This window comes from Saccostrea cucullata, unplaced genomic scaffold (assembly GCF_032062105.1).
Source record: "Saccostrea cucullata isolate Sc308-1 unplaced genomic scaffold, CSIRO_AGI_Scuc_v1 ctg21439, whole genome shotgun sequence".
NCBI classification, from domain to species: Eukaryota; Metazoa; Mollusca; class Bivalvia; order Ostreida; family Ostreidae; genus Saccostrea; species Saccostrea cuccullata.
In genome coordinates, this window is record NW_026936162.1 from 1 (window position 1) to 6,800 (window position 6,800).

At 32.4% G+C, this 6,800-nt stretch overlaps 1 long non-coding RNA gene across 1 annotated transcript; it reads left to right on the top strand.

The window, feature by feature from the left end:
- Positions 1 to 120: 120 nt before the first annotated feature.
- Positions 121 to 3,439, top strand: LOC134244930 (uncharacterized). Its single transcript, XR_009987333.1, has 3 exons — positions 121 to 194; positions 1,871 to 1,902; positions 3,308 to 3,439. It is a non-coding gene; the product is annotated as an uncharacterized LOC134244930 (long non-coding RNA).
- The last annotated feature ends 3,361 nt before the right edge of the window (positions 3,440 to 6,800 follow it).

Sequence of the window (6,800 nt, forward strand, 5' to 3'; positions counted from 1 at the left end):
ACAAAGGAAGGTCCAAACAAACTAGGATACCCATTTTTTTTCTTTATTTGCACTTAAGCACTGATAACAGCTTAATTTGTCAAGTTTTCAGAATTCAGAATTATGATTAATTAGCACAAGGTTACGTTATATAATACATTGGAAATCTGAACCAGCCAAGAGTAAACACAATTCCTAGGAGAGAAACAGAAAAGGTACATATGAATTCTGAATATTAATTATAAAATTATTATTTTTTTATTAAAAGTTTCTCTTCTTCTGTAAAAAAAATCCTATATATTTATTTTGCCCCTATTTATATTATGATTACATATAGTAGCAACTAACAGTAAAATGTACAAAATAAGGACTACAAGTTTGTTGGAAAAAATATTGCAATCGCTAAATTTTTAATTGTTTAATTAATCAACTGTTTATATTTAAATAATTTTAATTATTTTTGTTAAAGTATTTTTTTCTCGTCATTTTTAAATGAAAAATGAAGATAACAAGCAATAATTAAGCTCAAAAGTCCACTAATGTATCAACACTAGAAATTTGGGACAGAGCAAACAGGGACCTCAAAAAGTATCGATTGTACGTGTCACGGAGCAGCAAACATCCACTGTCAACCTGTCATTCCCGCCTTGTGCCTCCTGATATGATCAGGAGAACGGAAATTCATAGGACATTTTTCTTAAAAATAATGGCCAAAAATACTTTTGAAATGAAATCATTTTCGATGTAAATAAGTTTACGGGATCCCTTTTCATTAAAAAAAAAAAAGTCATCGTACAATGATATCAAAAGCCACGTTTTCAATATTTCGTACGGAAGAGTTGTATAAAGTGATAAAAAGTCGTACAGTTTGATGCTTTATATTTTGGTAGTCGCCCGCGTGGCGCAGTGGTTAGAGCGTCTGCTCAAGAGTCGCGAAGTAAGGAGTCAATCCTTACGTCGCGGGTTCGAATCCCACTGCGGGACGTGGAAACCGGTCCTTCGGATGAGACCGTATAAACCGAGGCCCCGTGTCGCAGTAGGTGCTGGCACGAAAAAGATCCCTCACTGCTCAAAAACCCTGAGTGCCTAGCATAGGACAAAATTTGTAGCCCTCCACCGGCAAGTGGTGGCGTCTCCATATGAGTGAAAAAAGAGGGACGTTAAACAATATACAATCAATCAGTCAATCAATCAATATATTTTGGTATTTTTGTGATTTCTAATGTTCAAATTTTTTAAGCATTCACATCTTTTTACAACACTTGCCGAATGCATTGCTGTTCAATGCTATTAATACTTTCGAAAGGAAAAAGGGGAAGTGTTTCGTAAAACTTTTTCTGGAACCCGTTATATATCTTTGTTTTACGTATATGACATGTAACCCTTAAGCTCAATCGGTATATATAGAACACTGGATCGACAAACCAGAGGTTCAGGGCCTCTAAATCTGTTACGTTAAACGCCCACGGTTGAAACTAGGTGTTCTCTTGCTGGTGAAAATGAATACCCCTAGAACTTCGCCCCACAGGCGTCAGCACTTCGAAAAAGATGAGGACATCTCATATTCTAGAGAGGATAATGTATAAGCGTTAAATACGAAGCTTCCTTCTAGCTTGGGCTAGTGGGTTAACCTTTAACTCAATCGGTAGAGCACTGTACTGGCACAGCCATAGGCTCCGGGTTCAATCCCGAGCAGAGGTACATAAAAGTCTTTGATACCGAGAATTTAGAGAAAAAAAAATGAATTAAGCGTAATCCGTAATTAACGTCACATAAGTTTGTACAGTACATTAATACATGTAGGTGGTGTTTTGTGTAATAGTAATTTCATGTAATTTATTAATTGATTATTATTGATTTATTGATCAATTACTTTACGATTCATTTACAGTGTGAAAATGGCTGCAATGACTGAATTGAATGGTGCGTTTACATTTATTGCCATAAATTATTATCATATCATTAGATATAATTCGTAAACTTATGTATTATGGTATAGCTACTGTAAGCAGGAGCAGTGACCTATATACTATTTTTACATGTAGTATATAGATTCCTTTTAGGAAAAATAAAATGTAATGTTTACAACCACTTAATAGTCCCAAACCGGTGAAACCGGAGAGGGGATATAGCTTTCCACTTCGTCTGTTCATCTTGCTGTCTAGCTGTCAAGCTGTTTGTCCCTCCGATTGTCTGTCAATCTCTTCCACATGGTTCCACATTTTATTATTTCTAAACGCTTGCAGTTATTGAACTGATGTTTGGTATGTAAGTGTATCTTTATGAGTAACAGATCAGGTTTGCATTTTGTTATGCTTCAATGATTTTTGACAAAAGTGTGGCATGTTTAATTTTTTAGAAGTTTCCACTTTTTTTCTAGACGCTTGCAGATTTTGAGTCAATTTTTTATGTGTGACTTGATCTCGATCAGTTAAAGACTAAGGTTTAATAAATTTTTATGGAATTGTGGCATTAATTTTTCGGTTTTTAGTGGGAAACAGATTACGCTAACCTTGAGGGGATATATTGCTAATGCAATGCTTTCAGAATGCTTGTTTATAACATGAATTACATCAGCATATGTAAGTTAATTGCAGCTGTTCGAATATCAGTATATACTCTGATTTCATAATGACTCCGCCTCTATCTTCTTTTGAATGTCAACCACCTACGCACAGCGTCACCTCGGCTCATTGACATTTCGTCCAAATGACATCTCGTCTCAGACGTGTCGGTCCAAGATTTAAAATAGGTCGGCCCATACATGCCATCTCGGCCCAATTAAGAATTTACTCTGAAATATATTTTCAGTTGTTGGACTTAAATTTAATACCAGTTGAAACAACAGGCCCAGGTCCTATTGGGTCATCCGAGTATCATACAACTTTCCAACAATTGAATTTGGTTCGTGTTTTTAACCAGAGGCCATGAGATTCACAATTTCGAAAGACGCATGGTTGCTTATCATAACATGATACTACACTTAGCATGCTTACTTGTATGACTTAAACCCAATACCAAGATTAATAAACAGAGCCAATCTTTTTAATTCATTAATAAATAAGTTCAATGAATGAAACCATTTTACAATATGTATGACATATCTACTGATCCATGTATTTATTTGCAAGACTGACATATTAAATAATTGTAATGGAAGAGAAAAGACAGATTGCGTCACTCTTTATACTTCTGCAAAAGTCAATTTTCTTGAGAGCAAGTATAATTTTGAAAAGAATGAGAACTTTTATCAGCAGTTTGCCTTGCATGTCAAGTTAAAGAAACCATTGTCTGTTGGTATTTTACTTGAGCCTTTTCTTGTATACAGCTGACTTTGGCAGGGAAACAGATAATGATGCAGAGGTAGTACTTTCAAAGACTGATATGCAGAGGAAAAGAACCCTGAAAGACATAAAGTTCTCAGATCACATGCAGTCTATGGAAAAGATACATTTCGAAACGTAAGAATATAAATTTATAACAAGATAATAAAAATATTAGTAGATTCATATCCATCTTTTTACAAAATTGTGGTGGCATGTTTCATTCGCACATATACTTTTTTGACAAATTAAATTGTTGCAGTTTTCTTGTATAATATCCGATATATTTTTAATTTTAGTTAAACGTAAATGTACATATTACGAAAGGTAATGAAAATGGTCGTAAACTAATTGAATTACTTCCACAAAAGAAATAGAATTACTGTAGATATACATTTTTTCGTGCGCATAAATTTTCGTTGATTTGTTTTCTAAATATTTTCGTGGGTACTTAGTTTCGATGTTTTGAAAGTATTCCTATCAATTATATAGTCATTTAAAAATTTCGGGTGGAATTTAATTTTGTTGATAAACGAAAATAAATATCCAAGAAAATTTCAGCCTTTACAGTGGGTTTTAATGTTCATTATCTTCTAAAATAGTCATCTTTGATTTTAATGCACATCTGCCACAGTTCTGTCATGCACAAATCACGTGATCTAGGTCGTTGCGTGCACGTGATATATGTTCCGCTGTCTTTTTATAACAGTGTGTAAAAGAGTTTTCCGATTTTCATATTTCTTACCGTTTAAATTATTTTTTTAATGACAAGAACAGCCAATTTTGTCAGAAATTGTCAAGTTATGGCAATAGGAAGAGTGGTTAAGGATATCCTTTCCTAGATTTAGCCAGGTGAACATCACAGTCCTTTATCTTTGCTTGTTCAATGTAGATAAAGTATGGATACATATCTTTTTATCATATATAATATGTTAAAAGTAGTATGGACTCAGTTTCAATTGATTTTTTAAATCAATTTTAATTTTTACAATTCCTACCCAAGGCATCATCTAATGATTAGCAAAAATTTGAACATCATTTGTTAACAAACGAGATACAGAACTTAAAGTTCTTCATAAAGGTAAATAAGGCTTGTGCCTTGTCATTGTTTACATATAGAAAAAAATAATATTTATAACAAAATGAAATTCAGCAGAGCAATAGAAACTGTATAATTGCATTTCAACTTAACTTCATTTCTGAAAATATATACTCTGAATGAACATATATTTTAGTGTATTAACCTATGTAAACAAAGACATGACACAGACCTTGTTAACATAAAGGTTTGGAGCTCTAAATCTGTCCTGTTTCTCGATAACTACGTTCAAACTTCTGATAATATTAGAAAAATTTTTAAATATTGGTAAAAATGGAAAATAAATTTTGAAATTTTAGTTGAAACTGTGTCCACGCCCCCTTAAAGTCTAAAGGAACCGAAATTTGGAAATTTAATAATTGTTTATTTGTTAAGATTTTTTTTAACTATACTTTAAATTTTTTTAACAAATTGTTCAGCAAAAACACTGCTTTCACTTTGTAACAGAGCAAAAATCATTTTTTTTCCCCTTCCCTTCCCTGAAACAAGCATTCCAATGAATGATTGAACTTCTGGCAAGTAAATTGTCTTCATAAAACGTGTACATATTCAAAATATAATATGCTACTGCAAAGGAGTTAAGAAGATCTAAATTAAACGTTACAGCCCTGTGTTGCCTAGAAGACTGAATCAAACATTTTTGTCACAAATCACACACATACATGTATTGACGTTATATTAACACTGTGACGTCCAAGCATGGGGCAAGCATTACATTACATCTGATATTTATGGGAAATTGTCTTTGACTATAGGTGCCAAATTTCAGTGGAAAAATTGAGTTTGTTAATACCGGTATAGAGATAGTTTGCGGATTTTTGATCCCTCCTCTATTTCTTACTTTACACAATCGCATTTCTCAACAAGTTGTATAATAAACGTCATCTTGTCAGATGTTAAAATTATTTGACATTTGCAGGAAGTTTTCAATACTACCCCAAATCAGAACAGTAAAAATTTCTGAATTTTATTGTGTGTAGCTGTTATGATGGTGCTTCTCCCTTTCTTTTTTTCTGGGAAAGGGTTAAAAGGGTCTAAGGATTCCCCTAATGGTGTATGTGCAGGAGTAATTTGATCATTCCCCAAATTTGAGTCAAGGCATTAATGAATGGCTATTTTATTAATATTTCTTACCTGAACTCAAAAATGAAATTAGGCATATTCAGAATGATTTATCTATATTTTTTTTTCCCGTAATATGTCACCATCACAACATGAATTTATGTGCCATGTTTACTGTCCTTGATCTTTTTTTTTAATTTTGGGACAGCCAATGAGAGTTCGAAATCTATAGGCAGCGGTTTAAAGGAATTACCTTATTTCAATTATATATAGCTGTTTAGAAAACATTTCAAATGGGATGGACTTATTAAAATTATAACAATTTATTTTGCATACAGTCACCGTATTAAAAAAGTATTTGTACTTTATCGGAGAGGGCTGTGGAATTTTAGCCCCCTTCCAGAAAATGTCAGGTGAAATAAAAAAAAAAAAATCGGAGATTCGGCTACATTATTGCATTACGCATAATGTTGGTAATATATTCTGATCAATTATTTTGGTTACTGGTGTAATTTTAGATCCCTCGACATAAGAATTCAATCAATGGTGAATTGTATGGATATGATATTCCAATACCAACAGGAGAGAGAATATACCCAGACAAAACAGTTCTAGACGTAAGAACAGAAACATACAGAAATAACTGACATTTTTAAGATTTTTTTTTCTAAATTATTTAAATGTAATAATTATTTTTAAGGTCCCGCTAGGATTTGTTGATGCTCTATAGCAATCAGCCTTTTCAAGCTATGCCATTACTTGTTTCCTTTAATACTTAAACTAAATTTTCTTTATTGTCCAACGAAGCTCAAAGTTTGTATATTTTTTGAAAGGCTTTAAGACTAATTTTAATACCAATTTTTAATTTTTGTCATCCAGTCTTTCTTTGAAATGAGGTTTATTGAATTATAATTTTCCCGACTTTACAGTTTACTTTTGGGGGGCCTTGCTGAATAGTCAGTATTTTTTTTTTATTTTGATATGTTTTGTTTACAATTTTCTTTTATTGATTTTCTTGAATAGCCAAGTAACGATACAATCAAGGTCAAAATTTTCAAGGAAACCTTTTCATCTGAAGAGCGCCATGATGAGATGAACCAGGATTTAGTGTGTGATAAACACACACCAATCATGCGTATGGTGTAAGAGGTACATTGTTGGTGGTGACAGTTGTATCCACATTTCTGTTCTTATGTATTCCATTATTAATCAAAGCTTTTTTTTAAAAAGTAGATGTGTCTTTTTGTCTAAAAGAGGGCATTTTTTTCATGTATTTGTATTATAAAGTACTTTTTTTTTATTTGAAATTAAAGAAACTACAATTCTTAGACTTTATT